A 25,697-nucleotide genomic window follows, 5' to 3' on the forward strand; every position below is an offset into this window, starting at 1 on the left:
CTGTTGTTTTTGTTTCTGTCGATCGCACCGTATTTTCAATCCTATAGGCCGGTACAGTACATTTCCATTTCCCTTCTTATTCCATCTGCTACTCTCCCTTAAGCCCTCCCAAGGGGAACCACTCGATTTCCATAGTAACTACTACAAACTCTTGCTCCTGGGCCAGCCGGAGGAAAGACCAGCAGAAGGAAGGGCTCTGGGGTCGCTGGAGCGTAGCACGTTCTGTCACTGGGAGCCACCAACAACTTTTTTCTGCTGCTCTATTTGGAAAAGTACTTAGAACTTCCCAGCAAGCGTTTCATGGCGAGTAAGTAATACCCTCGCCTATCGCCAGTGGTAAGCGATGCCCCTTGGACCTTCCGTGGCCATGGCTGTCCCGAGGGGCTCAAGGCCGTGCCCACACCCCCAGCCCCCCAACACCCACTCTTTCCACTTAGACAGCAGCGCACAGCATAGGGTCGCTTCTGCCTGGGGCACAGGCTCCGTCGATCCGCAGGAAACAATAAGTGTGCCCACTGGGCCATTCCACCTATTTGATATCCACTTGAAGTTTGGTGTAAACCGCGTGCCCTGAATCCTCTCTCAGGAACGACGAGCACCTTTCCTGCTGGGGCAGATTCTCTTCACCCAGCTCCCGAGGTTGCTGGTGTTTGTGCCTGGGTAGAGCAGGAGTGCCTCGCCGGGAGGGAGAATTGCTGGGGGGCCTACAGTGTGTCTGCTCTCCCGGCTTCCCCCTCCCTGTAAAAAATACCTATTTTCAGCAGGAACACCGGCTCAGGCGGGGAGGGGGCCTTGGAAGGCGGCCCCAGCGGCAGGGGGTGCCCGCTGCCCCCGCGGGGGAGCCCCGTCGCCGCACCGCCCGCGGACGGCTGGGGCTCGGCGCCGACGGGGCGGGGACGGGGCCGGGACCGGGGCCGGGGCCGGGGCCGGGGCCGGGGCCGGGACCGGGGCGGGGGGACGGGGACGGGGACGGGGCCGGGGCGGGGACCGGGGAGGGGCACCGCGGGCCTGTCGCGGGCTCGCCGCCCCGCCTCCTGCGCGCTTTTGAAACAGTGGAAAGCGGCGCTGACGGAGCCGCGGCAACTAATTCCGAGCATGGCTGTCTGAGCGCGCCCGCCGCCCCCATTGTCCTTCCAAACTCTCGCAGGCGTTTGGGGGGCGGGGGGCACCGCTATGAGTTAGCGGGGGCAGCGGCGGCACTGGTCCGCGAGGGCTCGGGCGCGAGGGGCGATGAGGATCGCGGCTGGCTCCTCGGAGGACTGCGCCGGGTCGCTGTCACTAGGGAGGAAGCGCGGCTTTTGAGGAAGATGTGACAACGACCGGAGGTGAGATCTGCGCGAGAAACAAAGGGACCGGCGGCGGTCTCGGGCTTTGGGTTGGTTCGCCGCGGGCCGGGCGGTGGGTCGCGGTTGCGGCCGGGTGGGGGCGGGGGCGGCGCGGGCCGGGCGGGCAGTGCCCGGGTTTCTGGCGGCGGCGCCGGGCACCGCGGGCCGGGCTCCCGGGGGTGGGCGCGCAGAGGGCGCGGGGCGGCCCCCCTCGCGGGGCCCCCGCCGGGCCCGGGGTGAAGGGGGCTTCGGTGGGTGGGAGGCAAAAAAAAAAAAAAAAAGGAAAAAGAGATCCAAGGAAAATAAAGAGGAAGCCGTCCTTAAAAACTTGAAACCTGTTAGATAAATATTTATTCCCATGGTCCGTGCGCCGCCGCAGCCAGAGCCCGGCGCTCCCGAGGGGAAGTGGGGAGCTCGCCAAGGGTTTCCCCCATGAGGAGCTACTTCGGGCTTCATCTATTATTAAAGAAAATTGGGCGCCTGCGTCCATTTTGCACGTTGAAAGGCTGGTCCACGCTGTCTGGATTAATGGGTTTCTGGTGTGTGGGGTTTTTGCTAACGCAGAGAAAGAGTTTTAGACTTACGAGGGGGCTTTCTCTCGATTCCTGCTTTTGTTTTCAACGACTGCCAGGGCTGCAGATGAAAATGGTGATTCGTTAGAGATCATGAACTTGACGGCTTCTCTTTTTTTTTTTCTCTCTTTTTTAACGAACAGCATAAAAGCCCAGCTCTCCTTGAAAATGAGAGAGGCGGTTGGGTTCCAGAGTCCAGTGGGTAGTGAGTAGGTTTGCAGAGGAACTTGTACTGCTTTGTACTTTATTATGGGATCCGTGCAACTCAATCAGGAAAGGAAATGCCAGAAAATCATCGGCTGAGATTTTTAAAGAAAAAAAAAAAAAAAGCAATGTGTCCGCAACTTGATCTCTGGCGGGAGTGTCAGTGTTTGTCATTGCACATGACCCTCCATGAGAGGTGGCAGAAGCAGTGAGTGGTTTCTCAGTGCCATCCTGTCATTTCCCCGATAGACCTCACAAACTCCGAGATGTAAAGATGTTGCTCTAGGTTTTAAAGAGCACTGTGTTCTGATGCATTGATTTAGTTACAACGAATGGCAAAGATACACAGAATAATTGTACATTTAAAAAAGAATATAATATTCTTTTAAAAGTTCTACATTAATGCAGTACTGACTAGAATTAAAAGTGAAAAAAAAGTGAAAGATAATTATAGTATGTTTGTTTCAGCTAAATCCTGGAATTAAAGTTAGGTGGGGTTTTTTCTCTGCTGCAGTTGAGTTTGTCCAGTTGTGAGCTCCTGTGTATATTTTACTATTCACATACAAAGTTGAAATCATTGTCTTGTAGTACGTGGCATCTTTGCTTAAAGTTGTGTATCTATTTTTCCTAATAGTGTGATGAAAATTATTGAGACTCTCTTTTCTTGTCTTTATGTGACCAAGAGCACATGTCCATGAAATAACTGTATAGAATTTCTGATGCAATTGTCAGCTATGACATAGTGTTCTGCTTCCGTGAGGCCAGTGGGATGTGTGACCTTGACCTTGTAAAGCCCTATTCTCTTACCAGTTGTGCTCACCAGTCAAGAACCCATATATAGAGAGCTAGCAATACACAAATGGAAACACACACACACACACATACACATTTTCCTTACAGCTGCCAGAAGTTTACAACGGAATGTTATTTCTATTGTTCTCATTAATTTCATTTATTTGAAAAGGACTTTCACTGGCTCTGGTCTTACCAATACCTTCTGAATCTAATCACATCATGCATTTATTATAGAAGCAATTTGTGCCATAAAAGTTTTCAACAGGAGAAATTATCTTGCTGTGGTCATGCTCGTAACACATTACTGATAAACTAGAATGACTTTTTACAATTTTCACAGATTTATGGGAAAAGCTCCTATGTTAAATCTTGATGGTATACCTCTCTAGACTAGACCCTTACAACATGAAAAATAGAGGGGAGATACATCAATTTTTGTTGTTGTTTGTAAGCTGTGGGGAAAGCCAAACCAAGTAATTTAGTCAAAGCCACCTACTTGGTGTTACAAATTAATTTCATTACCTATTTATATTGGTAGATATTAACCAGAGCATTTTCAGATGGCCTTCCCTTCAGTTTTTGCTACATCTAGTAATGGAAAGCCAGCAATTCTCCAGTTCTCCAGAAAGTAACTCTGGAATCCACCCTGACATAAAAAATAAGCGACGCTTTAGTCGGTCTTGTTTTCTCAGTCCCCAAGGGTAGCACAGTCATCATTCAGCCGCCAACACACAAGTCACCAAATCCCGAGTTGTCCTTGTTCTCTGTCTCTCAAATATATACACAGTCATCACTCTACTTCACTGGTAGATATGGAACCAGACATTTCTTGAACGAACGCAGTCTTCTCTTTGATCATCTCCCTGCCCTCGTCAAAATATGATTAAAAAGGCACCTTCCCAAAATGTTCCTGCTATCAGAGCAAATGAGAAGCAAACTACAACAATGTATATACAATAGAATCCTAATTTTAATCTATACCTGTGCATGGGGGGAGAAAAAAGTGGACCATTTTATTCTCATTATTAATCTGTAGGGTTGCTAAATTTTTTTAAAGCAGGCATGACATTAAGAGTCACAAAGACACTAACATCGTCAAAGTTTATATCTCCTGCTCAGACCGTGTTGCCATCTTTCCCATTAGCATGCCTCACATCACCCACGACGTCTTCACCTCAAATCCCCGCATCATGTGTTGGTCCAAGAAAGGCTGAGCAGGAGCTCTGTTGCCCTACCAAAGCCCCTTTCTCTTTGGGTTTTTGGTACATCATGAAAAACTCAGCAGCATCCTTTCTCAGAGACTGACTCCCATGTCTTAATTCAGGTTTCCTAGAAAACGATGTGTGTGAGTGTGTGTAATTCTCCTCACTTTATAGACAATATTTCAGTCTCCTTTTCTGGTTCCTCGTTATCTCCTAAATATTTAAATTTTTGAATGCTTCGTGGTTCAACTATAAACCTCTTTATCTACACTTACTCCTTAAATGAGTTCAATCTAGTCTCAAGATGTTAGACACTATTCATACACAAACAGCTCACAAATTCTAATCCCTAACTTGGACTTTTCCCCTAACCTCCATACTTACATGTTCAACTCTCTACGTAACATTTTCACTTTTAATGTCCTATAGGCATTGCACACTTAACATGTTCAAAATCCCATTTCCGAATTTCCACGCAAATGTCCTTCTCCCATATTTTCCTCCATGTATGTAAACGGAAACTCAATTCTTTCACTTGCTCAGAAGAAAAATCTTGAAGCCCTCTTTGAATCTTCCCTTCATACGTCACAGAAAATCCCACGGTTTCTACCTTGAAACAGTAGCTAGAATTCAACTGCGTGTCACCCCACTGCTCCCTCTCTGGGCAAATCACCACCAGCTCTCAGGTTCCTGCGTGTATTTTCACCATGGGTCTCTTGCTTCTGCCCCTCCTGCTCTCATACACACATTTTAGTCTGTATCTAACACCAGTGCTCATTTCAAAATTGAAACTAAATCATAATATCTCCTGCTCCCAGCTTCCGACAGCTTCCCATCTGCATGCAGATAAAAGCCAGGTCCTTACGGGGGGGCACAGGCCGTGCGATCAGCCCAGGCCCCCCGGCCCTCTGCTCCCCCTCTCCCCTTCGCGCTGCACCACAGCCACGCTGGCCCCCGTTTTCTCTGCTTTCCCCTGGTTACAAGAGAAGGAGCAGCCAAACCAGCTGGAAAGTGACAGTTGGGGCCAATACCCCCTTCGGAGCATCCAAGCCCCAGGAGCCCGTGTGGCAATAGGTATCAACCAATAATAGTCAATAAATGTACTGTTCATTTGCTTTAATTTATTGCTCTTATGGTTAGTTTCATGGTCTGGTTAATAGTGACCTCTCTACCCTTCATAAGGTACATGTTTTCAGATAATTAAAGTATAATAAAATAATCTTGTGGTACAAATTGGGTACAAATAAAAATGCCCAATATTCCTAGAATGTTCTATAATCCAGGGAAGTAGCGTGATATGAAAAGAATATGGCATCTGAGACAAGCACAGTCTTTAAGAACAAAGAGACCTGGTCTGAATCTTACCTTTGTACTTTCATAGTTATGTGACCACAGGCAAGTTTTAAAAATCTTATCGTACCTCAGTTTCCTCACTAGTAATTGGTGATAGTAGCACGTTCCTCTTTGGGGCGAAGATGAAATGTGATTCTGTGTGCCAGCGCCCCCTTAGACTACTTGGCACAAAGGAAATGCTTAAAAAGTACTAGTGTTCTCACCGTTACTGTCGTCTAATCATCACAGCATGCCTGAGTAGTAGATATTATTTCCATTGACCAGATAAGAAAACTAAGGTGTAGAGAAGTTAATCACATTGCTCAAGGTCAAAAAACTGGTAAGCAATTGAAATATACTCTCCCCTCAGTCATAAAAACGTCTGGTAAATAGAATGCCAGATTGACCATCTTTAATGTTTTAGTGACTGCAGGCTCCCGGTGATTAGAGGAATTTTTTAAAGTGAGGATCTGAAGAAAAGATTTTTCTTTCCTCTATGAACAATGCAGGAGCCTTATGGATCCCTCCCCTAAAGAAAAAGTAGAGTGAAGCTCCTGCGAAACAACTTAAATGGCAGCTAATTTATTGATTAAGAAAACCTCAATCTCTAAAAGTATAGTATAATGCAGCATAGGAGCACCAGCCTCACAGCCCTGAAGACTCGCCCATTGCCAGTTATTTAAATCTTGCCGAGCCTCTCTTTCTTTAGCAGAAATACAGATAGTAATAGTACATCACACATGGGGTTGTGAGGATTAAATGAGATAATCTGAGCATAGCTGTTAGCACCGTGCTTGGCACAAAATAAGTGCATAATACATATTATCTATCAGCACCTGAACTACTATTATCTAGGATGAAACCTTAAACACTATATATTATCACACAGAGAGATTTGGTTTAAATATCACCTTTATTTCTTATTTCTTGGTATTGCATGTCTCTAAGTTTCTTCAATAGATATTTAAGAGCGATTTCATCATCAAGGTATCATGTTAGAGTTCAAGGTGTTTGAGCATGTGGATAGCCCCAGAAACAGAATTTCATGAAATGTGTGACATTTCATCATTTTTTTATTAGACCCAAAATGAAAGAGGCAACTCTGAAAAAATCAAGAAAAATGCCTGCTTTTCTGAGATAACCCAATTTTATGGATTCATAATAAAAGAACTTTAACTGAGTGCCTTCCCTCGACCTTGTCAGGTTCTATTTCCAACATTTCCTGTCTTCACTCTGCCTGTGACTGGATGGGCTGGATTACTGGTAAACCGACCAGGTGAGCACATCATCATAGAATATGGCTTCAGTGCAAGATGTGCGTGAAATTGGCAATTAGCATCATCAGTTATTCTAGATTTTACATCATGAATTCCTTAACACAAAGGCACTCATTTTCATTTAATTGCTCCACAGAAATTAGCGCCTCTAGACAAACTATTGGGAAACTCTCAAATACTAATCTACTGCATAGGCTGAACTTTCTTTTAATCAGTTCTGAACTTCATCCTGCACCAATTTCTCAAATTTCAGATTCTCGAAGATTGGTTTACGTTGCTAATGGTTGTATTTGTGTGGGTGTCTCCTTTAATATTTTGTCATATTTCAAATCCACCTCCATAAGTGAAACTAGTTTCAAAAGTAGGGTGTGTGTGTCATGTGCCAACCCCTGGCAACCCATTGAATGCGTGATGTCCACAGTGTCCTTCCTCAGCAGTGCTGCTCAGCTCCTGCAGACTCGTGCCTACGGCTTCTCTATGGCGTCAGTCTTCCTCATGTTTGGGCTTCCTCCTTCCTGCTGCCTTCTGTTTTCCCCAGCATTACTGTCTTTTCCATAGGACTCTGTCTTTGCACAATGTGCCTGAAGTAGGAAAGCTTCAGTTTTGTCATTTTTGCCTCCATTAATGTTTCAGGCATCATTTGCTTTAGGACTCACTTTGTCATCTTTCTGCCAGTCTAGGGTATCCATGGAGCTCTCCTCCAACACATATTTCAAATGAACCAATTCTTTTCCTATCAGCCTTCTTCACTGTACAACTTTAGCATCTGTATATAGTAGTTGGGACTGTGAAAATAGGGATGACCTTAGCCTTGGTCGCTAATGACATCTTTGCTCTTGGTAATCATTTCTAATTCTTCTGTTGCTGTAGTATCTCTCTCTAAAAGTATGGGTATTCCAGTGTCGTAAAAATGTCACAGATTTTCAAGGTTTTATTTTTTTTAAATCTTCACAAGATATTCCTCCTTTTTGCTGCAAGAGTACTCTGTGCATAATTCTACCACGGCCCTTAGCACCCTGTGCTGATCTTTGGTTAACTAATCTGCTCCCCTCCTCCTCAATTAAATCATAAGTGCCTGGAGGTTAAGGACTGGGTCATAGTCATCGCAGTATTTTCAGTGCCTAGCAGAGTTCTTGGCAGTAGTTAACGTCCAATAAGTGTTTCTTGAATGAGTTGAAGCAGTGATATAAATACTAGATATCTTAGTGTCCAGTTTAACCTAAGGAAGGTAAATGACCAAGTAGACAAATAAATCATACACCTCAGGAATAGTGCTGCATGGGACAATTTTATAATATTTTTATAATAATAAAGCCCTGGACTTGCCATGTGCTTACTAATTCTCACCCACCTGTCCTCTCACCTCTCCCTTTTATGTTCTCAGGCCCATGTCAGATGCTTTTCTCTGACAGTTTTCCTATCCCTTCCTCTCAACTATCTGCCCGCAGCTGCTACCCTACCTTTCTAAAGAGCATGGTGGAGCCTTTCATTCAAAGCCAAGTTTAAGTGTGACAGCCTCCAATAGCAAATGCCTAAGCCCCCTTCTCATCAAAGCTAGGGTGACAGAAGCGCTTGGGTGAGAATTTTAGCTCAGGAGGAGGGGAGGGAATAAATTGGCTGTCAAAATGTCAAGCCTGCTGACTTCTCAGGAAAAAAAGAGAGGATGCTTATATTACTAGACAGGAGGGCTTTGGTTTACATTTGCTAGCATTTGTACTAAATAGGGAAAATGTCAGATGAATCCCACGTGCAGGTTCCTGTCGTCTTGGTGTTTTCCTGAATATGGAATTAAGACTCCAGAATATTCTGGACATGGGAGCTCATTTTCAGTTTTCAACAAATCCATTCAACTTGTAAAAAAAAAAAAAGATAGACAAACAAGTAAAATACGTAACTAAACTAAACTTTAAAGTATACATTTTAGCCCAGACACTGAGATTGCAAACTCTTTGAAAGCAGACACTATGTTTTTATAATTCTTAGGTGAATTGAACTGTATTAAATATATATAATTTTTAAGATAACTTTTGGTTGATATACACTCTCCTCTTCACCCTGGTCCTTGAGGTAAAGGCATATTAGATAAGTCAGGCAAATTTCTTATTGTTATTTACAAGGCTGCTTGACTGGCAATGTAGGGGTCTAGAAACAAACCTGAATTTCACCAAATCCCCTTTGTGCACTATGGTGTACATAGGCTCTTATGGAAGAGAAAGGAAAGAAGGGTTTGTGAGTTCTGATCTTGCCTGTTTGTTTATAGAATCACATTACTCACAGACTTTCTTTGATCGGAAATGATTTACAAAAACCAGCCCAGGTAGCCTCCTATCAAAGGAGGATTCAGTTTGGAACTTTGCTAAAATACAGCCCTTCCTACGCTGCATGTGTCTGGGTAATTCCACTGTGCTCTGTACATAGTTCAAGACTTTATAAATAATGACTTTGGTTTGGTCAGACTTTTTAAGTCGCTTTTTTTTATAATTAAAATTTTCACTCAGAATCTGGGAAAGGTCAGGCGCCTGACTCTACAACTCTTATCCACAAAGGTAAAGTATCTTTCAAAGTGAAACTCTGAGAACGTGAAAAAATAGGCAGCAATTTAAATGCAAATCTAGATTCTTTCTTGCTTTGCATAGATGCAGAGGATCATTCTGGTGCTGCTGTATAAGGCACCTAATGAGAAGGAGACAGAAGCAGTTGGTTAATCTTGCCAATGAGATAATTCTTGAATGCCTTGAGTTTGGTTTTGTGTAAGTATCAGGAAATTTCTGACCTTGTGAAGAATCTGTAGCTCCATCAAGCTGAAGTCTGGTTTATTTCCTTAGAGGGATTGTATTTCTATAGTAAACCACTGAATGTCTTTGGATTTTTTTTCATTTCCTAGTGTATTCCAAATGTAGAAATTAAGGGGCGTGGGCAACAACCTGTCAACCAGAAGAAAATAATACCTAACTTTAGAGGTGAAATTGTAAAAGGAAGGATCAGGTTTCTTCCTGCCTGGGGGGATGATCAGTTGCTTCCTCATGGTTTTATTTGATCCTGCCTAGTGCTTGGGGACAGCCATATGGGGCTCTCTCTGCAGACAACTCAAGGTAATTATTTGCTTTAAAAACATTAAAAAAAAAGAACACAGGACTGAGTTCTCTGTTGGAGTGGATCAAAAGGAAAGTTGAGAGAGAGAAATAAAGTTTATATCTAAAAGAGAAAGAAGGTTTAGATAATATGTTACCAAGTTTGAGACTATATCTTTGGATGTATAAAAAGATAACAATAGCCCTGGTGCAGAGGCCACGAGCTAAAGAATGTCTGTTATAACCTGTTTCTCAATCTTCAGGACCTATTTCTCCATTGACAAGTAGGTTTCGTGTCTGCAGGACTGAAACTGAAAACAAAAATAGTATAAAGAAAATAGGGTTGTGCTCCGATTCATAGGCCTATATGAAAAGCTGCCTTATGTGCAATTTGATTTCAGATGGTATTTATTAAAAGAAGGTCTTCCCCTAGACCTATGAATGTGCTCAGGTGTCCATATTCTTTTTTTAAAAATCTATTCTCCATCTTGCTACCCTTTAGCTGATCAGTCCATGTTTCATGTCTGCATTCATTCAATTATTCATTCACTTATTCATCAAATATTTATTCAACATCTATGGAGTAGGTACTGGGATGGGTACTGAGGTGATAATGTTGTCAAAGCAGTAGTGAGCTGCTCCCCACCAACCATGAGGTGACAGTTCTGGATGAGATAGATATTATTCAAATAGTCATCCAAATAAAGGTAAAATTACAAGTGTAATAAGTGCTAAGGGATTATTTAATTGAAGACATTAACACAGTCAAGGACATAAGAGAAAGCTCCTCTGAGGAAGATATGACTGAGATGCTAAATGAAGAAGCATAAAGGTGGGGGGGGGGGGCAAGTGTGAAACCAGCAGGAATTAGAGAAGTGTCCTAGGCAGGGTAAAAGCACCAGCAAAGACTAAAGCATGGCACCTTTACTTACTCAACACTTATCAGGTGCTGTGTGTGTATGTGTGAGTGTGCAGAGAGAGGGAGGGAGACAGGGAGAGACAGAGAATTTCCTGCCTTTATGGAGCTTGCATTCTAGTGCAAAGCAATCAATAGAAAAATGAATAAATGAGATTTTTTTTTAAAGCCTGCCATGGAATGTAGATGAGAACAGTGCCTCTGACAGAGGGTCAGTGCGGCTGGAGGGCAGCGGTCAAACAGCGTGTGGTTAGAGACAAGGCTGGAGAGGCACGAAAGAGCCCGGCCAGGTAGGACCTTACAGGTCATGCTCAGTTTGCTCTTTATTCTAAGAAAGCCACCCAAGCTATTAATCAAGGCACTGACAAGGTATCGGTGCTTCGCAAAGGTGTCTCTGCTGCAGTGTGGTGACCAAAAGGAAGAAGAAGAGCGGGTGCAGAGGATGCAGAGAAGCCAGTTGCAAAGCTGCTGTAGCAGCCCAGGCGAGGCTACCTTTGACCCGGCGGCGGTGGGACGGCAGAGACGGCCAGGAGGGAAGGTACCCAGGACGTCACGGGCGAGGGCTGGCGCTGGGGTACATCTGAGAGGACACGGGAAAAGGAGAGGGGAGTATTGGGGGTAATTTTAGGCTTCTGACTGGAATAACTGGGTAGACGAGGTTGGGGAACACTGGAACCTGATTAGCATTCTCTTTCATCAAAACTCATTTTGAAACTGTAGCCTGTACTTATTGCCTCCACTTCCTTGCTCCCCACTCATTTTTTAAGGGACTTGCGTGTGAATTCTGGACATCCTGCTCTCCTGTGATGGTCCTCTTCACCCTTTCAAAGAATCTCTTCATCACCCAGCTCGGCTTTATCACAGTCCTCATGACCCTTGATAATTCTACAGCATTCAAAACTATGGACCTCTGTCTCTCTTCTCCTCTCTCAGTCTCTGTCTCTGTCTGTGTCTCTTTATTTTCCCCTTAAAATCCTCTCTTCCAGTGACATTAATTATATGTTACTTCCCAGGTCCCCTCCTTTCTCATAGCTCTTTTCTATCTTTTCTCTTTGCTAGGTCTTTTTTTTTCCCTTTTCTTATTTATTTTTACACTTTTCCAGTAATTGAAAATATTATCAGCCTGACTTCCATCGCAACCCATCTCTCCAGCTGTGATCTTACTCACCAACCCAAGTCCCATTGCCTGCTTGCTGCCTGCTAGACATTTCCCCATGACTGCCATCTTTACACATCAAAATTCACTCGGCAAAACTAAACTCATGTTAAGGCCCAATAAATCCACTCTGCCTCGTGTTTCCATTCACTGTGCACTGGTCACCCAGGTTATAAAGCCTACAATTGTTTTTGAATCACCCTCCAACTATAGAGCTAATTGGCCTGAGTCTTACTGATTCTTCCTTTAAAATATCTTTTGCAGATGTGCCTTTATTCCTCCCTATACAAGCAAAGCCCCCTTATTCTCACATTCTTTCTCATATATTGGCTATTATAACAGTTCACTAACCAACCTTCTTGGAACTAGTATTTTCAAAGTGTTGTCCTTAAATCACTGCACAAGAAAGCCCTGGCCGAGTAGCTCAGTTGGTTAGAGAATCATCCTGATACACGAGGTTGCGGGTTCTGTCCCCGGTCAGGGCACATATATAGGAATCAACCAATGATACATAAATAAGTGGAACAACAAATTGATACCTCTCTCTGTCTTTCTCTCTCTCAAATCAATAAATAAAACATTTTAAATCACATGCACAAGAATTATCTGGGAAGTTTTAAAAAAATATTGATTTATGTGGCTTGTATTCAATAAGGTCTGGAAATTTAACAAACACCCTAGGTAGACCTATCATACTTAAATTTTGAGAAAAACTGCTCTTATCTCTTCCCACTCCTGTTTTCTTCTACACGGACCTTCCTAATGGATAGTTCCAAAATATGACCTTGATCATAGAGCTCCCCTAATCACAGCCCCTAGGTGGCTTTTAACCAACCAAATAGTTTCCCAGGACTGATTTGTTGTCCAGATAAATTTTCAGCCTAATCTTTAGCCCCCTTCTTTCATCCTGTGTTACAACTGAGCTATACTACTTGCCACCCCTAAAACATACCTATGATCCTCATGCCTTTGTCTCTTGGCCTAACGCTTTCAAACGCCCGAGAAATGTCCCTCTCCCCATTCATTTTTACCTGCCAAACCCATACCAACCCTTCAGAGGCCCCTTCTGGTTAAAACCTCTCATCCCTTTTTCATTTCTCATTTTTTCATTTTCTCTTTCCATTCCTTGCCCTCCAAGGCTAGAAGGCACCTCTCTAGTCTCTGGAGTCTTTCAGCAGGTTTTACCTTTTGCTACTTACTTATCACATAGCTACACACATGCACCATTTTCTTTTGTTTTCTTCTACTTACAAATATCATGAAGAGAGGAAGCATATTTTATGGAAAGACAGATTTATGGAATAGAAATAGAGATGGTTTCAAAATCCATCTAGTGTGTGTCCTTTAACAAATTCTCTAACTTTTCGGAGCTTCATCTCTATGTGTTAAGTGGGATAATGTCACTTAGATTGTAGGCTTTTGTATAACCTATACGTTGTATAGGTTGAATGTCTTGTCAAAAGTCAACCTATGTGAAATTGGTTATATTCAATCATTTTTACCTATGAAAGTGGAAACTTTATTATACCTAGTAGTGCTCTGTGTTTAGTATACTTTCCTTTAAAATATTGTGTTTTATATTAGGGCTTTGCATCCACTTCACACATGAGCCCCAAGCCCATTAAATATATATATTTATAAATTATATGAATATAATTATGTTATCAATATTGTCCCAAAGAGATAATTAGAGAGAACTGCACCAGCACCAAGTAGAAAAACTATTAATCTACCTCAGTGCCTACCATTGCCTGCTCCTTTTTCAAAAGGTGAGCAAACAGCAATTTTAACAGTAAGATAAAGCAAGCTCTTTTCTAATGAGAGAGTTCTGTTAAATAAAGGTCAGCAAGAAAAGTAACAACACTCATTGTCTCTTGTTTATGGTCCATCTGGGCATCACGCGAACTTGCTCAGATTTCTCTCCCGGGCATTACCTTACACTGTTTATCTAAATCACATTACACCGCACTCTGGCTGGGATTCCTTGTCATTAATCAGAATAACAATAATATTTCCAACTGCAATTTCTAAGAAAAGTAGGCACATTTTGCCTCTTCAGCTATCTTTCTCTACACCCGCAACATTATGAAAAAGCCCCTGGACTAATTAACGCAAAGGAAACTCATATTTAAGAAGGTCACTGTTATATTAGTTATAAAGGTAAATGAGCTAGGAAGGAGTTGATATTGCTTTTATGTTCTTATTAAGTGTTAAGTCTTCAGACTTATCAGCCCAAGGAAAGAATCTTTGTGGAATGTTGCCTTTGTTAAAAAAAAAAAAAAAAATTGTGCCAGCAAGGTATTATGCTAAAGAAGGTTCTCAAGGAGATTACAAATTACTCAGGAATTATGTCAAGATCCAGGAGTTAGGAGTGAGATAAATGCCCTAAGAAAGGTACACAGTGCTTTGGGTATTTTAATGGATAGAGAAAGATTACAGATAGAAGCTAAGAAAAGGAAAATCTCCCAGAAGCACAAGTATTAACAGGGTTACAGTTTCTCCTCTCCTCCCTTCCCCTCGCCTCCCCTTCTCTTTCTCTCTCTCCTTCCCTCTCTCAGTGTCTCTCTCTGTCTCTCTCCACTTATGTGGCACTCAGGTTACACCGAGCAATTTAATTAGCATCTTTGTGCCTCAGCTTCCTCCTCCATAAAATGGGGCCATAGCACTTGCCACCCAGAGGTTTCATGTGAGTTCAATAAAATCACGTACGCAAGACGGCTAGCAGAGTGCGGCAGGTTGTCGCTTCCCAGGATGCCTTCTGCTGCCGTTATCAATGTGGACAATCCTGTCAAATGTTAGAGTTCAGAGAGGAAGGGCTTTGGATTTTGTGCTTTTAGATTTTACCAATTCAATGGCGAAATGTAAGATCAGTTTTCAAAACCAGTTAAACATCAAAATTAGATACAATGGAATTAAAAAGACAAAGCGGTTGGTGAGGAAGCAGCCGTTCTTTCAAGGAATTTTTTTCCTCCAAAGGAAAGCAAGAGTGAGGGCAGTTGACCGAGAGCCAGTAAGGAAGCAGGAGTAATACAGATACGCTTTCTCTCCATAGGCTGGCTCTGGGCACCTTCTGGTAGCTGATGAAATGGGATCTTACCTTATTTTGTATGTTACACATGGAATTCATCTCCGAGTCCCACAGCTCTGTGAGGTGGGCATCATCACCCCCGTCTTAGACAGGGAGGCTGAAGTTCAGAGACATTGAAAGGACCTGCCCCAAGTCCTACAGCAGGTAACGGCAGACGCAGCCTTGCGGCTGGCTCCTCTGGCTTTAAACCCCAGGCCACACTGCCAGCCAGCCGCCTCTGCCTCTGGAGCCTGCATTGCCAAGACGCAGACGTTCCCAGAGACAATAGCTGTTCATTTCTGATGTGTTCACTGTTAACAAGACTTTTACAAAGTCTACAAGGATACACCCCATTTATTGAGCACTTTGTAGATGACAGGAACTTTACACAACAATATCAGCTGTAGCTTGTGAGCCTTCAGTAAGTACAAGGCTTTGTGCTAAGCGTTTGATATGCATTCTTTCATTTATGGCTCAGAGCAGCCCCAGGAAATGAGTGCTTGTATTATTCCCATTTTACACTTGAGGAAACTGAGGCTCAGAGAGAGTGACCAGCTTGCCCAAAGAAAGTAATATAACTTGTAGGTAGGGTTCAAGCTGGAATCAGCCTAGCTCCCAAATTTTCAAGCATTGCATCGGACACCTGCTGGCTATTTGACACCTTTTCTGTCCAGGTGGTAATGTGCACAGGCCCCAAGGGTGCAGGCCTGGACTGTGAGGCCAGCCCCGGAGCTCTAGGAAGCAGAGGGGAGCACAGGACTCACCCACAAAGGTCTTACGAGGCAGCTCACCCAGGCAATCTGCTTTCCTGTGGATTAACATCTATCTCTGCTCTACTAAGTAAACCCCTCATGCATGGTGCTGGCCCTTGTCCAGATGCTGACCGAGGCTTACAGGTATGGTTCTCAGTGGTAACTGTGAAAGAATGATTTAACAGCACTCCCACCACAACCTTCCACACTGAGAAGCCGTAAAAGAGAAAGGAGAGTTAGGCAAATAAGCAAAGTGTTTTGTTAACAACTTCTACATATTTTTTCTTAACATAGCATCAAATTGTTTTTCTACTTTCTGCAGTCTTATCTTTGGAGTAACAAAAGCAAACCCATGGCTCTATTTTTCCACCACCAATTGCTAAGATAATTCAGGTTGATAACCCCTTTCAGATAAACTATAAATTATGTTCCAATTCTCTTCACCTAATACTTTCCATAACTCAGTATGACCTATCGGTGGTATCATATGCTTTATTTCCTTCCCATCCCACTTTTCCAAAATCAATGTAGCATATGAGCTACTTTCCTGTAAAATCACTTCTCCCCATCTAGGTGGAATTTGGACCACAGGCCCTTCCATTTCCATATTGTTTTCTGTAACTGTTTTAACTCAAGCAAATATAATAATTATTTTTGCTTTTGCTTTCTTTTAAATTATAAATATTCATTCGATTACCCTGAAATTATTATAATTTGTATTCAAAAGCAAATGACCCAATCCATTACACACTTTAAGTCTCAACAGTCTGCTAGATTTGTGAATAAATACCACAGTTTTCTTTCCTCTTTGCTAAGCCGTGCTGAGTTTGATGCTATTCATATTTCAAAGGAATAATAAGAGCTAAGGGTTTCTTACTGGTAGTTCTTTAATGAAGAGAAGCAGAAAAAGCCTGCCCGGTGCCAAAGTGTTATCTTGGCTGGATTTTTATCACTGCTTGTCAACAAGCTTCTTCTAGAATGATGTTGAATTAATTTATATTCACAAAGCAAATCAATTTTAATAAAACATTAAAATGAAGTTCAAACTGAACCTTCACCTGAAAGTTGAACTTCCAAATTGCTATTCACCTAAAGTCAGTTAAGATTTATGACAGGTATATAAAATGTGCGGAAGGAGACAGACTTCCTCTATTATCCTGCCTGGGTGCCATCTGGCACCATGCTAGGAGGGGAAAAAATCTGGTTTGGGCCAGTCTTGGTCTGGAAGTGTTTTTACAAGATGTGATGAAAAGACTATGAAACATAAAATAGATTCTGGCCAACATAGGCTTTTAGGATTGCCTGTTGAAAAACAACATTAAAAAACAGATACATGGATAAGCCACTTGAACGCTTAAGAAGTAATGGGGAGCATGCCCCAGAGACAGAAAGAGCCAGTTTGTGGCTGAACACAGAACTCTCCGGTCAGCTCCAGAGATTCTATTTTTTTTTACATAGCCAATTATTTTATATAAAAAGACTCTCAAAAGTTCATGACTAATTATTATGAAAAACATTTCATCTAGCAGTGATTTCTAAGGCAGCACCTTGCATTTCCACGAAAACAGAACTTTCTGTTTGGGAAGGGACATCACTAAGAGGACCGGAACCCTCTGGGTCCCATGCGGTGGCTTCCCCTGCTCATAACCCGGGTTTGAATTAGCTTTCATTTGACTCTCTTGCTCTTTCAACTCCAAAGATTTATGTCAGGCTGGAGCTATGACTTCTTCATCTCCATTTTCATGTGAAAACCCACAAATCATATTGGTTCTGTAGGAAAAATCGTTATCCTTGATCCACAACCGTTCCATATGCCCTGTTTTCTTCTCCTGCCTTCTTCTCTGTCAGAAGAGTTCTTTTTTTCTTTTTTCTTTTACTGCAAAGAAAATATGAAAAAGTCACTTGCAGAGGGAAGGGGCCTACGTTCTTTACACAACACCCACATGCTTTGTGTAACCCACCAGTGCTTCCTTTTGAGTCGTAATCAATCAAGACTTATTTTCTCTGTCACTAGCCATGCGTTTTCCTCATTAGTTATTGCACGAATGCTGCCTGGTACCCTTATCCAAGAGAGAGAACTTGATATTCTCAGTTCAGTTCCGTGTTTACAGAATTTTCATGATTTACATAAGTACATCGGTGAAGCTTCTGTCGGAAGAGTCCTCGTCATGCTGAGCTCCTTCGTTGCGTGGCACTTATATGTGAGCACTGTTCTGCTATTGCCTTCTGCAGCCGCATGTTCAACATTTCCTTCAAACACGGGTCCCAAGAGTGCCTTCACGCCCTCCAGCAAAGACATAGCTGTCCGCCTGCAGAACGGGCCTCTCAGTGTCAGTTCCCAACGTCTTGCATTTATTTTCACATTTTGAGAGAGAGTCTGAATCAATAATAACTCCTGACAATTCCACCAGAACCAACTGCTCTACTTCATCTTCCTCCCCCCCGTCCCTCTCACTCCGCTCCTTGGCTGCTGACATGAGCCTGTGCCTCCAGAGATTCTTAATGATACTAGAGGATTGTTCCAATGGTTTTTCCAGAAAATGAAACCTTGAGAGGGAATAAAGGTAGACAGGGAAGAGGGAGTAGATCATTGGAAGAAATCACTGAAAAGGAATATACCAGAGCCAAACTATTTTATCAAAACACTATCAAAATTAATCACAAACATGTCTTGATTACTTATTTATAAGTCAGGCACTATGCTGTCATCTTATCCTCATGACAAACCTATGACTAGGTTTTTTTTATCATCTCTATTCTTCAGATAAGGAAACTGAGGCACAGAGAGGTCCAGCGACATGTTTAAAATTACATAGTCAACAAGTATTGAAACCTTGATTCAATCTCAGGTGATCCAACCCTGATTCCAGGGTCTGTACTCTTAATCACCAGGGCCAAGAAATTCCAAAGCACTATGCTTTAAAAATAACAACTTTCAGAGCATGTGATAGTGGGTAAATTTGAATAAACTTCTAATAAGAATTCAAACCTGAAACATTTATCAAAGTCAAATCCTGAGACTATAATTGCTAACCAAAATACCATGCCTATTCTTCATTAGGGGTTTTAGAATAGACCTTAAAATTATAGTGAGATTTATAGAGGATATAAACATTTATGTTTAAAGAAAAAAATGTTTTTTCTCTCATCAGAATCACCTAGAACCTTTTCAAAAAGACAATTCTTTTCTTTTTCTCGGATGCAGATCAAATACCCAACTGTAAATCAACTTAATTCAGTTCTTTTTAAAACAATCAATTATTGTTTCCCTTTCAACAGACAGCACCTGTACTTTTGGTTTTTCCTAAAGGTAAAGAACTCACATTTACACTATTTCTATGAAATAAATATGCTTCACATTCAGAGGCAGTAGCCTAGTAAGATGCTAAGACTGATAAAAAGATTAGAGGACATGTTCCTTTGCCCTCAAATGTCTTGCAAACTAGTCTTGATCACTACTTAAAAGGAAGTTCTAGTGGGTTACACAAAGCGTATGGGTGTCGTGTAAAGAATGTAGGTCCCTTCCCCCTGCAAATGACTATTTCATATGTGGTTGTCTAGAGAGGACCTCATAAGGCTGTGAAACTATTCCTTCTTCAGCAGTTCACTGATAAGAACATATAACCAAGTCCAAGGTTCTTGTCATTTTGGCTGGGGTTTCTTAAAGAGTGCCTTCAGGATGGAAAGGGGAATGATGTGAATGAGGGACTGGCGGACTGGAGGAGCTGGCGTGTTAGAAAAGTGTCTTCACACGCCACAGTTGAAAGCCCCCATGCTGCGGCTGCTCAAGTTGACTCTACAACTGAAAAATTAGAAGAACAATGAGAGTAAAAAGAAAGAATAGAACATTCTACCATTTCAGAAATAAAATAGCTTCTCACTATCCACAAAACTTCCCCTAGCAAAGAGTCTTCCTCCCTGGCCCATCAGCTCCCAGTGTGTGCGCAGCAGGTGTGATTTAGCCTTATGGGCTCCCACGGTATTAGGAGCCTGAGATTTTATGTCTGGATTTGAACCCCCTCTTCCAATACTAGCTGTGTCACCTTGGATAAGCCATTTAATGTTTTCAGTATCAGTTTCTGTAATACTGACCTTGCAGGTGTGTTGGGAGGTTTGAACGAAATGACACATACAAAATATGTGTTGGCGTGATAGATGATCAATTCAAACCAATGGCTATAAACGCATCGCTTAGGCTAACAAAGCCCTACGCCACCATTACTCTTTATAGCTCATGACAGTGTCCATTGTAGTATAGCTGTTTGTGTGTGTGTGTGTTTGTTTACTCAGATAGGTTGTAAGTCTCTTGTTCTTAATGCTAACTCTATCCCCCTTCCCTCCAAAAAAAAAGATATAGTCTCTGACATGAAGGGGCTAACAATTAAATAATGAAACCTGTATGTGCTGTGGTGTATTAAACAGTAGAATGTGATAAACCTCATACTAGACCCATGAAGGGCTTTGAGGCCACCAAAGAGGGAAGGCCAATCTTGATGGGAAGTTTGGAATAGCTATGGTATAGAAGATGACCACAAACTGGGTAATTAATCTGTGGCTTCAAAAAGGAATGTCTGAATAAGAATTAGAAGTGAGGAGGAAATAAATGTCTTAAAAATTACAAAAGTGAAATAGACACAACTCGGAGATTCGTGGGATATAGAAAAGTAAAGAAGAGAATGAAAAATGGCAGAAACCCACAGCTTTCAAGCCCAGAAACCTGGGAAGCCTGTGACGGTCGAAAGTCAGTGGGGGGATCACAGGGGCATGAGGCTGTCGGAAGAGCCTGAGCTCCGTTTGGAACGTGTTGAGTTTGAGGTGAAGGAAGGACGTCCAGGCGAGAATGTGTCCTGTGAGGCTGCAGAGCCATTTTCATGGATGTGATCATTTAAACTCAGGCAATCACTTTGGGGGAGGGAACAAATCAAGAATTTAAGGACAACTACGATAAAGCTGTGAGAGGCATCTACACTTCGGGGACTCAGGGAGATACAATTTTAAAGGAACTTTTGGGGACCTGGAAAAGGAGCCTAGAGAATGCAGAGTCACAGAAGCCAAGGGAAGAGAGAATTTCACAGCGGAAATGGTAGTCAGACATGTCAGGTCCTGCAGGGAGCCTGGGGATGAGAAGGACAGGGGGACTTTGTTGGCCGTGCAGTGACTTCAAAGAAAGCCATTTCAGGCCGGACCGAAAGCAGAAGGCAAAGCGAGAGGGAGGACGATGCAGGAAAGCATAGCTTGAGGGACAGTGGAAGGTGTTTTGTTAAGATAACAGAAGGCAGAGCACGTTTGTAGATTGATGAGAAGGAGCCAGTAAAATGGATTAAAACTGAAGAATAAACAAAAGTTAATTAATATTTCAAGACCCCAGAGCACTGGTTATCAAGCCTCTCTGAACATCAGACCCAGCTAGGACCCCGGCAATAATGCTAATGCCTATTCCTGATCTGCAGAGATCTGGCCGAGTTGTATGGGGAGGGAGGGCACCTGTGTTTTTATTAGTTCTCCCAGGCGATTCTACTATACATCCAGGTAGGAGAACCACTGACTACAAGAACTGGGTGTTGGATTAAGGCCACAATAGAGGGTTGCTTTTGGATGACAAAGGTTCTCTTCTTCCTCTAAGATGGGAAAGAATGAATTAAGAAAAGAAACATTTTGAAGGAAGAACATTGAAAGAACTCATGACAGATGGTTTTTCTGAGAAACTAGGTGAGATGCTTAGAGTAAAAAGGGCAGGAATAAAGGTGAGTCATGAAAACAAAACAAACCAAACCCTTAAAATGTCCAGACGGCTACCAGGATTCCACCAGGGATAAATAAGATAGTTGCCCATGTACTGCTGCATCTCCTCTAGGTAGTGGCTTCGATGGTTGGCCACTCCCTGACACAGAAAAGGCATTACTGTCTTTCTCGGTTCTCTTAGAAAAAGGAGAAAGAAAAGACAATGTATAAACAGAGAAGATCTCGAGAACAATAAAGTTATAGAGCCTTAGGGAAGACTTCGAGCAGGAATATCGAGAGAAAAGCTAAGCTGCAGATGCAGATCTCTGAGAAATCACTTAGAACTTGGCTATGAAAGCATCTTGCAGACCACCTGACCCAACTCTTCCCTTTTAAATAGTAAGTAAACTGGGGTTCAGAGACAGTCTGTGATTCAACCATATTAAACAGCAAGTGAGCACCACCAAGACACCCTGGAATTCGGTCTTCTAATTCCTACACCAGGGCTTGCCGATCCTGGGCACACCCTGCCTCATGACCTCTGTGGTTGAGAGGCACATTCCCAGCAAGTGAAATGGATGCAGCTCCTCTGTAAGGATTAATACGAAAATCTGTAAATTATTTTTAGCTTGTTGCAAGAGAGGAAAAAATGTTCAATTTCTTCTTTATTGCTATTATTATGTGAACCAGATTGAATTGCTGCATCTCTTTAGAGTTTCTTATGACTAGTCTGAAGCTTCCCATTTTAACCCAAGCCAATTTTAAACTGCCCAGGGAATCCACAGATAACTGCAATAATTCAATTGCTACATTCAGTTCATTGTTTTAAATACAACCAAAAGGAAAGAGAAGAATTCACTGGCCTAGAGAAGCAGCAAGGTTGAACCTACAAAAGTGTAAAAAGGCGTATTTCAGGCAATTAAGAAGGGGCAGTAGGTGGTGACAAGATCAGCGTGTGTCCTGCGCTGTGTGGCCACAGTACATGTGCAAGGGCTTTAGCCCTCTGGGCCTGGGTTTTTCATCTGTAGAGTGAGATGAATGCACTAGATCGCCTCTCGGGTCCCTTCTGTTTGTGTTTTTTAACTTCGGCCATCATCCTCCACAAGCATGTTCTTAAGGAGTTTAAAACAAACTGCATAGAAATCTCCTGAATCATACTTGCAGTTTTTTTAAACTATAAATAAGTGTATGTCCCAACTTGCCAGCTTTCTTGTCTGTAACGTAGAGGAGAGCTGGAGTAAATATTCTCCCCTCTCAGCTCTGTGCTTCAGTGGCTTTTTGCTACCTTTGGATAGTTGTACCAGGCACGAGGCTGGTTGCTATTTACCTTGCACGGTTGACTGCTCTGTCCCCACTCCCTACACAGCCAGAGGGGGCACTGACCAATGAGCACTGTGTCTTGGTACAAACGCCCTTGGGCACCTTTCTCTTTTCCTTCTTTTCTTTTATTCTATCCAAGTGTGAGGCACACTCCTGGGTCACTTCAGGAGCCCTGCGGGCATGTTGGAAAGAACTGAGAGAGCAGCAGCGCAGAGAGTGATGTGACAGGGTGACATGCACTATAGGTAAGCCACGGGCTCCCAGGGAACTGGGCTTGTTTTGCTTCATCTTCTTGAGCTGGTCAAGGAGTTGGTGATGATTGTTATGCAGAAATAAGCTACAATGAGAGAACAGTACTGGTTCAGATGCTTCCGAAAATGGCTAGAAGACGGAAAACGAAAGAACGCAATGTTTCCATGCTTCGGAACTTTCTGTATGGCTGCAGACTCAGGAGGAGAGGGAGATGGTAACCTGTGGAAATGCTTTCTTTCAAGGGAAGTGGTTTTTCTCCTCTCAGCTGGATATAGGGTCTTTGATTCCAGAGTATATCTTCTCAAATTTTAAAAGATGGTGTAGTGCTCATTCACAAGTTGCAGGTTTCAATTCTAATATATTGAAGTTGTGTCGTTTTTCTCAGCCTTTAAGAATTTTCTTCTATTTGACCAAGTTTCTGAAAGAAGCTCTGTCTAGACAAGCAAACTAACTTAGAGAATGGATACAAATATCTAGATGACTTTAGAAAAAAAATATATCTTAATTGATTGTTTTAGGTAGCAAGTCTTTGATCTTCACCAGTATTAATTATCCAAGTATTTGTTTAGACCTACAGTTGTGCATATATAGAAATCAAATCACACAAACATATTGGACAATGGTATTATTTCACAGGAGATTCTCTTCCTCTGCAAACTAGATCACAGTATTTTTAGTGATGAGAAAATACATACAAATTCAAACTGACAGCCATTCACGGATCCCTAATATTCCAATATGCTCTGTTATATGTTAGCACTTTGAAAAATGATTATTAATAGCTTGACTGAAAAGGTACTTATGAAACATTTCATTTCAAATTAGGCATAACTTTTTTATTTTAGATTATATAGATGCAGTCAAGGCCATTTTCCTTCCCTGTATTCAATTTATTTTCTCTGTTTAAAAAAAAGGAAAAGAAAGATATATACATATATACTTGTTCTAATTATATGGTATATAGTTCTAACTACATATATATAAATAGAACAAAAATACCTTGAAGAAGGGAGGGGGGGAGGGAGGGAGGGAGGGAGGGAGGGAGGGAGGGAGGGAGGGAGGGAGGGAGGGAGGGAAAATTTGTCAAGTAATTAGCCAGTTCATCTGATTATCCTACATCACCAAACAGAATACTTCATGTCTTTGCAAAACACTTCGTACCATTTGGTTCAAATGCTTTCCTCTAAGGGACCAATTTACTAGCAATCTAGATAAGGCAAGGTGGGAACCCGAGTAACTGACAACCAGTCAGGAGACCTTTGTCTGAGGACAAAGGTGAGTCAGAAACACTGACAAAGGAACAAGCCAGTTTGGAGGACATTTCTCACAACAACAAATAATTCAAAATTAAATCAAGGACAGTGAAGTGACCGCTATCCCTAACTTTACCCCGGGGGGCTCTTCTTCAAAGCGTGACATTTCTGTTGCAGGCAAATGGCTCTCCTGAGCCACAAAAACAGAACTCAATCAACCACTAAATCAATCAATAAAATCGAGGTATCTCAGATCCAAAGAGCAGGTTTTCTTCCCCTAAGTGTATTGAAATCATTGATTTTGCTCTCTAATGTGCTTTGAAAGAGCACAGTAGACTTCACTGACATGTAATGATGAAGATTTGAACATTGAGCACTACGTGTCAGACATGTGCTAAGTGATTTCTGTCTTGTCTTTAATGGAATATCTGAAATAACTCTATGAAGTAAGTGCTATTTTTATCCCCAGATGAGGACATTGACTTGAGGCTTGACTAAAGTTGTTTGCCCAAAATACCATGGCTGGTAAATAACAGAGCCAGGGTGCAAGCCCAGACTGCCTGACCCCAAAGCCTGTGCCTTCCCCACTGTTCCGCCTCCTCGGGGACAACTCCGCATTATTCTCCAGGTGTTTCTGGGCACTTGGAAGCCCACAACAGCATGTCAGTTCTTTGAGGTTAAAATATGTCACACATTGCCTCTGAATCCCCAGAATTGCAAAGGGAAGTGGTAGGTCCTTGAAGAATACCTGTTGAATTTAACACGCAAATGAAAACTCTTTGTTCTAATGTCTTATCCTCTCACTGTTCTACGAAGCTGAGTATGAATCCATAAAATTTTAGTCATAAGGATAATGTTATTTGAACAGGTACAAGATGGCATTATGAATAATAGATTTCAATCTATTAAGCACAGAGCTACAGCTACAGTTTAATAGGATAATGCAAGGATTATTATAAAACCTTAAGCGATCAGTGTGAGTGGCACCTGATCCCTTTGCTCTCAGCAAACCCAAAACAATGCTGAGAAATAGGCTTTCTTGTTTATTTGCTTTTACATGAAAGCTGTACGGAGCTGTGCAACTGCGCCAGAGTCAGGACAGCTGGCTTCTAGGTTCCAAAACTAAATGACCCTGAGACTCTCAGCTGAAGGCTGATCCCTTCAGGTCTAAATCTCCTCATGGTTAGAAGTAGGGGAGGATCAGATTAGACCATTTATAAGGTCCTTCCGCTTTAAAACCCCACCATTCTTTAATATTGTTGGATCAGATTCCAGGGTTAGGGTAGCCGGAGATGCTCACTGGGTAATTTTTTACCTTTTGCAAAATGCTCTGTCAGGAGATCCAAATGCCATTTTACGGCAAAACTCAGTAGGGAAAGAAATACAGCAGCCTTTTAGCCACAAGCTGGGATGTAGCAGCTACAGTGTGTGTGTAAGGTCTGCTTTGGTGTAGACAAGGTCGAATCTAAAATAGTGTCACCA

The 25,697-nt window shown here is 42.3% G+C and overlaps 1 protein-coding gene across 2 annotated transcripts in view; it reads left to right on the forward strand.

Moving 5' to 3' along the window:
- Positions 1-225: 225 nt before the first annotated feature.
- KCNMB2 (potassium calcium-activated channel subfamily M regulatory beta subunit 2) overlaps positions 226-25,697 on the forward strand; it is a 206,090-nt gene continuing 180,618 nt past the window's right edge. Inside the window, exon 1 of one of the 2 annotated variants that reach the window (XM_081138655.1) lies at positions 226-336. The gene's annotated coding sequence lies outside the window, so the exon portion shown is untranslated. Of the gene's footprint in view, positions 337-1,018; positions 1,326-25,697 lie in introns of those variants that run through there. The other variant, XM_081138654.1, reaches the window with a different exon arrangement.

This window comes from Miniopterus schreibersii (assembly GCF_964146895.1).
Source record: "Miniopterus schreibersii genome assembly, chromosome: 5".
Lineage (NCBI taxonomy): Eukaryota > Metazoa > Chordata > Mammalia > Chiroptera > Miniopteridae > Miniopterus > Miniopterus schreibersii.